The sequence below is a fragment of the Prionailurus bengalensis genome, chromosome X (genome assembly GCF_016509475.1).
Source record: "Prionailurus bengalensis isolate Pbe53 chromosome X, Fcat_Pben_1.1_paternal_pri, whole genome shotgun sequence".
Lineage (NCBI taxonomy): Eukaryota > Metazoa > Chordata > Mammalia > Carnivora > Felidae > Prionailurus > Prionailurus bengalensis.
The window spans coordinates 100,835,594-100,845,777 of NC_057361.1; the positions used below are offsets into that span (position 1 = coordinate 100,835,594).

Here is a 10,184-nt window from a genome sequence, read left to right on the forward strand (position 1 = left end):
GAAGAGGAAGCTGCCATGGAAGTACTTAACGTGAAACAATTAAAAGTTTTTACAAATTCCAAATGGTTGAATGTGGGCTAACATATCAGTATAGAACAATATAGAGCCCTCCCCCTTGCCCCCACAGAGGTAATATGCATTTACTTAGTCTTTTACATGGTCTCCACTTATTACATACCAGTAAGTTTGGGGGTGGGACAGAAGACAAGATTGAGAGTAATTGTTGCAGGGGTACTGGCTCCACTGTCAGAACAGTACAAAGTCCCATACTCTTCTTTGAATCCTCCTTCTCTTATACAAAGAAATTGCCTTTGGCCACTGGGGAAGGAGGAACAAACTATCTCACCCCGAATACTCAGGCAAAGATCCAGTTCTTTCAGAATGAAGGGTAGAAACATAACCATTTTGGCACAGGGTTCAGGGAAAAACCCTCATTTAGGGGGAAGGGTACAGGAAAATCCCTTCTGCTTCTGGACGAGGGGCAACAGCAAAAGTCATCTGCCAAGGGTAAGGGGCATAGAAACCTCTCCTATAAAAGACCATCTCAAGATGCAAGACAGAATTTGCTGACACAGCATGAGAGGGATAGGAATGACAAGGAATGATAAAACTTATCCACATGAGCCAAGTGTGCAGGTCTTGCCTAAAATATGAGACTTGACAAGAAATACTGGTAATCTCTTTTGTCAACTCAATAAGCCTAACACCAAGTAACAAGCAGAAGTGTGCAGCCTCTGGGCATGGGCAAGAGTGCAAAGGAAGATCTCTTTTGTGGAAAAAGTGGGAAGGAGCTGCTAAATCTGAGCAGGAATGTTAAATATTACACGTTAGAAACCCAGCCTCACACTACAGATTAACAGCTGATCACTATGGGAAATAAAATATAAGATAATGTTACACAGAATGTAGCAATATAACAAACTCCACTCTGCTACTGGCTACATTTAATCAAATCACCCAAATAGTGACTAGACAAAAGAAGTGTAAAAAAGAATAATAAAGTAAAATAAAAATAAAAATAAAAGAAGTTAACCATTTGTGGTAATAAATACTACGTAATTCAGTCTATGCTCTTCTTCTAGATAGTAATTCTGGTATTCATTTACATAAAAATTCAGGAAAATCTATTCATTGTTATGAACTATAGCAGTAATTAGAAATAGACTCAGATGAACCAGAAATTGGAGCTATCAAATAGGGAATTAAAATAACTACTATGTGAGGTGATGGATATGTTAATTAGCTTGATTGTCGTAAGGTTTTCACAAAGTATACATATCTCAAGATATCACATTGGAAACCTTAGTTTTTTACAGTTTTGTATGTAGATTACACCTCAAGAAAGCTAAAAAAAGTAAACAATTGTCATTTTATGTAAAAGAATCTAGTCATAAATGTGGACAACATGCATAAAGATATGTGGAATTTCAAAAGAAAGTTGGAAACAATGCAAATCCTACAATAAGAAAAAAAGTGGTATCAGTGAAGATTTTCTTTTGGAGCTCCACAGCTTACTGGACAAAACTGAGATAAAAATAAAAGACTTTGAGAATAGATCATTTGTTTATCCACAAACATAAAGAGAAAAGGGACTGAAAGAGGAAAAAAAGGAACAAAATATCAAAGAACTATAGAACAAATGAATTAATCTTACATGTAACTGGAAACCCAGACATAGAAGACAATGAGAATGGGAGAGAATAAATATTTGAAATGACAAGTTTCCAAAAGTAATGAAAGACAACCAACCACAAATCCAAAAGCCTCACAAAATAGCAGACAGGATAAACACAAAAACACACAAATACCACTACCACCACCACAACAACAAAACCAACAAACACAGAAATTTTAGTCAAACTGCTCAATAACAAAGATAAAAATAAATTTGGGGGAGTTCAGATGTGGAGAAGAAACAAAATCCACAGTAACAAAAATAAAAATTCAACGGACTTCTCATAAGATACTCTGGAATGCACGAGACAATAGATTGAAATCTTCAAAATATGGAAAGAAAAATGTCATCCAAGAATAATGTATTTTTTTAAAAATGAAGGTGAAATTAAACTTTTTCAGTGAAACAAGTTGAGAGAATTTTTTTTACAGCCTTCCTTCTCTGCAAAAAATTGCAATCACATAATTAAGTTCTCTGAACACAACAGAATAAAACTAGAAGTCAACAATCGAAACAAATCTGGATACTCCTCAAATATTTTGAAATTAATATACTCTTAAAACTGATGAGATTGTATAATAAATTCTATACACAAACAACAAATTCTATATGCATATAATTATAATAAATTATTGAAATTATATACATGATTATATTTCTGATGTACAATATTTTAAAAAATTAAATGTTGAAATGTATTTGTAAATATCTAAATGTATATTTGTCTAAAACATATATAACAAATATTTATGTATCTTTATATAATTTCAACTAAGTTTCTAAAAATCCCATTTATTTCTTTGTCAGATATGTCTAGTCCTTCCGGATAATTACTTGTTGCTTTCTCATCCTTGTGACCCCAATCTTTATTTTTTAAAAGTATTTCTTCCATATTCTGCATCTAAATCTGTCATTTACAGCTTCTCCTGACTGTCTATTATAGTAGTTGACCTCCTTATGGTTTTGTGGATCTTTGATTTTGGAGTCTTATTTACTTGATTTAAATCTGTTGGGAATTTTTAATTGTTAAATTTTGAATATTTTTCTCTGAATAGGATTTGTGTCTACTTCAACCACATTTCACATAGAGGTAATTATTTTATTCTTTCTTGAGATTCCTGGATTAATCTATATATCTTATTTTCAGCTTCTCCACCTTTTAATATATCAAAGCTTAGTATTATAATAACAGTGCTTCCATTGGCTTTTCCCTCATAATAATCTTGTTCTCCCTTCTTGCTATCTAATCACTTCTAGTTCAGATTTATTTTATGAATTTTACCTTTTTCAAAATGTGGGTAATTGTTGGGCTTTTGGAGATCCACCTTTATTTTATGTTCTTTACGATATTTTAACTATATATCTTCTTTCTAAAATAGAATTGTTTTATAGTAGGATGATCTTTCAACATATCTAATCTGCCATACACTGGTAGCAGGTTTCATTTTCATCCGTTTTTTTTTAACTTTCATTGAATTTTTTGAGGAAAAAAATTAGAGAGACAGAGCATGAGTGGGGAAGGGGCAGAGACAGAGGGAGACACAGAATCCGAAGCAGGCTCCAGTCTCTGAGCTGTCAGCACAGAGCCTAGTGCAGTGCTCAAACCCACGAACTGTGAGGTCATGACCTGAGCCAAAGTCGGATGCTTAACCAACTGAGCCACCAAGGCACCCCTACGTTTTGTTGAATTTTTGCCTGATCTCTAATATCTCTGTGATCCTTGGGACCAGTGTGCCCTCTGTTGTTAGACTTAGGGCTTAGATTATAGTGACAATGCTCAGGTATGGTAGGCTAAGAGGTAGCCTGTCTGAGATATCAGGAAAGAGTTAGCCCGCTCAGGTTAGTGTTGGGTCTTTGTCAATAAGAAATTGATTGTGTGCTTGTCAAGCAGATGGTTAAGGAGAAAGGAATTTAAATGCTACTTGCAGTTATACTGGGCAAAGATAACCACAGTCTATTTCTATCAATGACTCTGGAAGCATTGACACTACTGGGGAAAGAACACTCCAGTCTCTAGAAAAACTCATAAAATTAGTCATTTTGAACCTGGGTACTGTTTTGACATGCTGTTCAGAGTACCAAGATAGGGTCTTGATACAGGAGAATATGATTACACTGATTACCTGATATAGGTTACAAGGCAAGAACATCAAAATAAGCAAAAAAAAAAAAAAAAGCCAACAACAAGGCAAAAACCTAGCTTATAATATATAAACAATGACATATAAGAAAGAAGATACCTCTCCTTGCCTTTCCCCCGCTTGCTTTTGTATTCCATCTCTTGGTTCCTTATCAAAACTGAAGAGTAAAAGGATGAATAGATAATTTGCATTTTATTTAAGCTCCCCTGTGTAATATCCTGTTGTCATGATTCAAATACCAATGTTACCTACCAGTAATTCTCATTTCTTTTGGTGTATGCAAATCATGACAATTCACTTTAATGCTTCTTAGCATGTGATAAACACTAATATAAGTACAGTTTTTGCTTTTTCCCAAAAGACTTCAATCTTTCTGAAGACTAGGTTCATATTTGCTTTGTTCATTACTCTTTTCCCATATATATTTCCATATTTTTGAATTAATTAATGATTAAGTATCAGGGAACTTACTATGTAGAATGTGTGGCCAAGGGCTATTTTGATACTATATCCAAAGTGACTGGGGCACCTGGGTGGCTCAGTTAAGCCTCAGACTCTTGATTTTGGCTCAGGCCCTAGCCTCAGGGTCATGAGATTGAGGCCCATGTTGGGCTCTGCACTGACAGTGTGGAGCCTGCTTGGAATTCTGTCTCCCTCTCTCTACCCCTGTCCCACTTGCGTGAGCACACACTCTCTCTCAAAATATTTAAAAAAATAATAATAATGTAAAAAATGATTCTCCCTCTGCCCCTCCCCTGCTCGTGCGCATATGCTGTCTCTCAAAAACAAAAACAAAACAAAAACAAAAACAAAGTGACAGATAACATGATGTTCAAAGATAGTTGTTATAGCAATAGCTTTCTAGAAAATTCTTTTTTGTAGAATATGGTTCACTTTCTGGAAAAGATATCTTATTGGAAAATAAGAATAGGCAGACAAAGTTGCATTTTGAATATTCTTTTTTAACAGCTCTTTAATTTAGAATAACATACTCTTTGAGCCTCAGTTTCCTTGTCAATGAAATGGGGACAATAAAAACTGCCCTTTATTGCTACTCTATCTACTGTCCTACTACAGTCAGGAAAGATGAAAGAGAAATTGAACCACCTATATATAAGAAGGATAATTTGTGGGAAAGCATGGGTTGAAGGGGAAATCAATATAAGAAAGATCTTTCTGAAAGAGTAGTCAGTACTCCAAGCCCAAGAAGGAAAAGTCTCAGTTGAATAGAAGGCAAGTGTGAAAATTTGGATACTAGGTCATGTTTGCATGTTTTTTTAAAAGGGTAAAGTGAGTCATTGTTAAGTTTTTCTTGAATTATCTAATCTCATCTATTTTGAATTATCTGATCTCACCTATTTTATACCTTACTTTATAATCCATCCATTGTCTTTATCTTCCCCTTTACCAAACAGTAATACATTTTATTAACTCTAGGAATGCATTATTTTCATCCAGACTTTGTTGTTTATTGTCACATGGAAGTGGCCTCATACCAATTCATAGACTTGTTAGTATTGAAAAAATAGATTTATGACCCAAATGTATATTAAATTCACATTTCCACAGAATTTGAAAGTGTAAAAAGTATGTGCTGAGCTTTATATAAATTAGTCTAACTTTATATGAGGTACAAATATGATTCAGTATTTAGGAACATTAAAAAACACGTATGATTTTAATATCTGCTAACAGGTGAGCAAGGCATTCAATCTCAATTACTCTAAGAAATGTAAAGCATATTTATTTTTCATGATATTTATGTACTAAATAAAACCACATCTTAATTTGCTCTGAACTTCTGAGTCTCCAGTTGCTATACCTTGATTTTGGATCCAAAATTTTCAGAGCAAAGGTGACTTATCTGCATAGACATGTTTAGAGACCAGAGGAGAAAATAAGACATGCTGAAGTTATAGCATCATTTTAAGCTTAATTGTATGTACACTAGAAGTAGCCCATGAATTCATCTCCTTCTTAAAAGACATGAATAACTCTCTGGGATTATTTCCCAATATCCTTATTTATTAAAAATAAAACAGAGAAAAACAGATATTTCTAAAACATAGATGGCAAAGGCAGAGAAACTTGTAGGACAGAATAAAGAACTGACATTTATTTCTGCCTTCCAATGTTCACTTTCAGCAAAAGCCAAGCAAACATATCCGATCATCCAAGATCTCTTTGCTTCAAATACAGCTGTAGGAAGGCTATTGTGTTGTAAATAATGGATTAGAGACAAGGCTGTTGGCTTTGAGGTTCAAAAGATCCTTAAAATGTTTTTTAAATGAGTATACATACCTAGTAAGAGATAAACGGTATTTAAATCATCCCCGGACCAGACTCTACCAGCCAAGGTAGAACATTAGAGCTTTTAAGAGACAGGAGAATAATTATGTTTACTTATTACAAGTTTTGATGGTGGAGTAAAGGGACCAAGGTGTCTGGAAAACAGGAGTCCGGTTCTGAGTAGATATTCTTGGGTTGGCTTTCAGAAACTAAAACTGGCTTTGGGCAACAGATTTAGATGTGATTATATGAACAGGGTTTGTGTGTATGTGTGTGTAAAAGAGATGGGGCAGAGGACAGGATTGGAATGTGGGTGGAATGTGGGTGGAATGTGGGTGGCAATAGTCACAGCATATTGAGGTTACAGCTAAGCAGAAATTAAGTTAGAATCGTTCATGATTGCTGTCAGGATTCACAGCTCGTACTTGGGCAGAAGGTATAGAGTTGAGTTAGGAACTATGGTTAAAACTGCGCGTAAGGAAGCAGCTGGGGCAGTTTCAGATCACGTGACTCAGGGATCAAACAAGAATGCCTATAAACACGTTTGCCAGTCTTTACATACAAAATTAAGCTCTATCAAACCAGAGCAGACACCAGGCAGTTCTTCATATTGTAAGAGATGTAGGGTGACTGTGACAGAGGATTAAGAGTATACATGGGCCTTTGAAAGAAGCGTGGGTATTTCTCCCATCTTCATAATGGAAGACAATTAATATATTCAAAGTCACGACTTTTCCTAACAGTCTATGTGATAAGGGTTCCCATCATACAAATGATTTTTTTCTCTTTTCTTTAAAAATTTACTACAGGATTCCTTTGAATGATATATAGATTTGTAAAGTTTAGTTAAACAACTTTCCAGCAGTAATCCTCTGTTTTGAACGTTGATAGATCTTTGTAATTTTTGTGTAATACTTGCATTCTGACATTTAATGTTTATCATTTAATTGTTTATCATTTTGGTCCACAAAAACATTGTTATGTCAGCTCTGTCAGAACAAGAATTTGTTTAGTTATTGCAAAGGAAAATTTTATAAACAAATATATACGTTAATAAATTTTCATAAAGTTTTAGACAATATTATAAATTAGTAACCACAAGCAATTTTACCATCAATAAAAAAAACAACTATTAAAATGCTAGGGTAACTTTTTGTAATCTCCTTCAAAGTATATCTATGCTACTTTGTGGCCTGCTTCTTTCATTTAATAATGTATCTTGGACACGTAGCAATGATGTAAGACAAGAAAGTAATGAGTTAGCCCTATGTGTGCGTACACTAGGGAATGGCAGGAAAATGGCACCACGGGGCCACGCATCTGGGAAGCAAAGCAGAAGTGGGTGTGAGAGCAGAAGACACCTGCCAGGGCTGGGGCCTTGAGGGGACTGAACTTGTTGGTGAGGCAGGGGTGGGTTGACTTGGCAGGCAGGTTCAGGCTTGTAGGGAATGGGGGGGGGGTGTAGCCACCACCCTGATCCTGCTGGAGGTGAACAACCACATCATTGAGAAGATACTCACGCTCAAGTTCAAGAACCCAGCCACCAATAACAAACCAGAAGCAGTAGAAGTAACATTTGTAGATTTCGTTCAATGGAGTCTTCCATCATATTTCAATTCCTAATGGAGACAAAACAAAAGTGATGGTCAGTATTTCTGTGAAATTCTACAAGGAACTTCAGATATTTGGTGCTGATGAGTTATTAAAGAGGGTGTATGGGAGTTTCTTGGTAAATCCCAAATCAAGATACAATGTCTCTTTGCTATACAACCTTGAAAATCTGCCAGAATCCAAGGATTCCATTGTGTATCAGGCTGGCATGTTGAAACGAAATTATTTTGCCTCGGTCTTTGAGAAATACTTCCAATTCCAAGAAGAGGGCAAGGAAGGAGAGAACAGGGCAGTAATCCATTATAGGGATGGTGAGTATAAAAAAGACAGTCACAGTAGTCTTCAGTGTTTAAGGGTAACGATGACTTGGTCATTGGAAAAGTGTTCATGCAGGAGTTCAGACAAGATCGGGCGCATTCAGGGTGGTATGGCCTTAGACTATGCAGGAGTTCAAAGGATGCAGAGCCAGCCACACGGTTGCACAGGTCCTCTTTAGACACAGGGCACCTCCTTTGGAGCCAGAAGATGTCAGTGCTGCGGTGGCAAGAACATTGGCTCTGTTAACCTTCATGCTGTTCCCTCGCCACACCAATACCAGTGCTCGAGACTACACCATCAACCTGATCCACACAGAGTTCCAGGACTCTGTGCACAACTGCATTAAATGCTCTAAGGCCATATTCACACACGTGCACGGGCAAAAACTTCTGACTTCCTCAAGGTTCTGAACCGTGCACGCCCAGATGCTCAGGAAAAAGAAATGAAAACAATCACGGGGAAGACCTTTTCGTCCCACTAAATCTTGAGAACAGTAAGAGGAGGCAGCCGACAACTTGCTACTAGATAATCGTAGCCTTTAATGTTGCACCTCTTCAGGTTCTTAAGGGATTCTCTGTTTTTGTTCCGTTTGGGACACGTTTGGAAAATAATTTGCAGAGAGTTGTGCTTGCAAGAACTTCATAGCTGTCAAAAATTAAAAGAATTACACTTGATCATCTTAGTTCCTTTTCTTTACCTTCCTTCCCTCACACCCCTTCCCTTCCTGCCTCTTTTCCAAGCTGTTTCACTTTGCAATATGTTACTACTAATGAGTTGCAGGATCATGCAATCTTAACTTGTTTTCTCCTAAGTATTTGCACTCAAAGCTCCTACAATCTAAAGAAATACTGTTGAGGTCATGAATAAAGAAAAATCTATCTTTAAAAATAATGAGTTAAGAAATCTTAAAATATGTATGTATATGAATATATAAAATAATATATATACATATATCATCTGTATACTTCTATTTCGTATGCATGTACATATACATGAAAACAGTGGAGTTTGATTATGATTTCATAACTTCTCATGGAAAGAGCTAAAAGCAAAGAAGAAAACAACATACATAGTGTACTTAGGAAAAGACCACAAGCAGAAACCACAGATTCTGAAAGTATAGGATCAAATTGAAGTATAATTTCATGATCTCTCACAATTCTTGTAAAATAAAGACATGTAGAATTTTGGAAAAGAGCCCCTTCAATTGTTAATGCCCCTTGAATTGTACAGATGATACTTTGGAAGTTGGAAATGAAAGCAACAAGAAGAGAGCATCACTTTGTAGATGACAAGTGCATTAAGTGCACAAAAGCCGGTATGTTTAGGTGAATGTTATTTATTTATTTATTTATTTATTTATTTATTTATTTATTTATCCATTCATTCATTCATTCATTTTGAAGTACTGCCTCATGGCATTGTCATAGTTTGATGAGTCAATGCATGTAAACATTTGTTTATTTATGAGAGAGAGAGAGAGCATAAACACATGAGCCAGGGAGGGGCAGGGAGAGTGGGAGAGAGACAGTCCCAAGCATGCATCGAGCCCCATGTGGGGCTCAATCTTATGACCCTGTGAGATCATGACCTGAGCCATAATCAAGAGTTGGACGCTCCACTGACTGAGCCACCCAGGCACCCCGTGAATGTTATTTTTTTAACTGCTACGTCTGTTATCTAAGAGAAATGACTTGGTAGCAAGACTAAACACGTTGGAAAAGGTACAAGGAGATACCTGAGTTTCAGCTTTACAGATGCTAAATAATGTCAGTAATAGCAGGTGAACCATAAAGTATCCAAGTGCTTCTTGTATTTCAGTGGTATTGAATGGATTGTGAAACCAAAAGAAAAACATTTTACTTTTTCCCATGTTGGTTTATGTTCAATGAAGTGTAGACTCAACATACATCACTGTATGTCAGAGACCTAAAGAATGAGGCCTATGGAAGTTATGGGCAGTGCTTTAAAAACCTACACGAAGGAATAATTATTTAGAAGTTTCATATGGAAAGCAAAACCTAAGCCCTTAAAATGGGATAACTGGTTTCTCTTAATAAACCAGAACAAATGAAACAAAAAATATATGCATAATTAACTTTATTATGGAATGAAACTCCTCTGAAATAAAGGAACACTTGAATCTGTAG

General features: G+C 35.9%; 1 pseudogene; it reads left to right on the forward strand.

The window, feature by feature from the left end:
• The first annotated feature begins 7,392 nt into the window (after positions 1–7,392).
• On the forward strand, positions 7,393–8,280 carry LOC122477138 (annotated as a pseudogene).
• Positions 8,281–10,184: the final 1,904 nt, after the last annotated feature.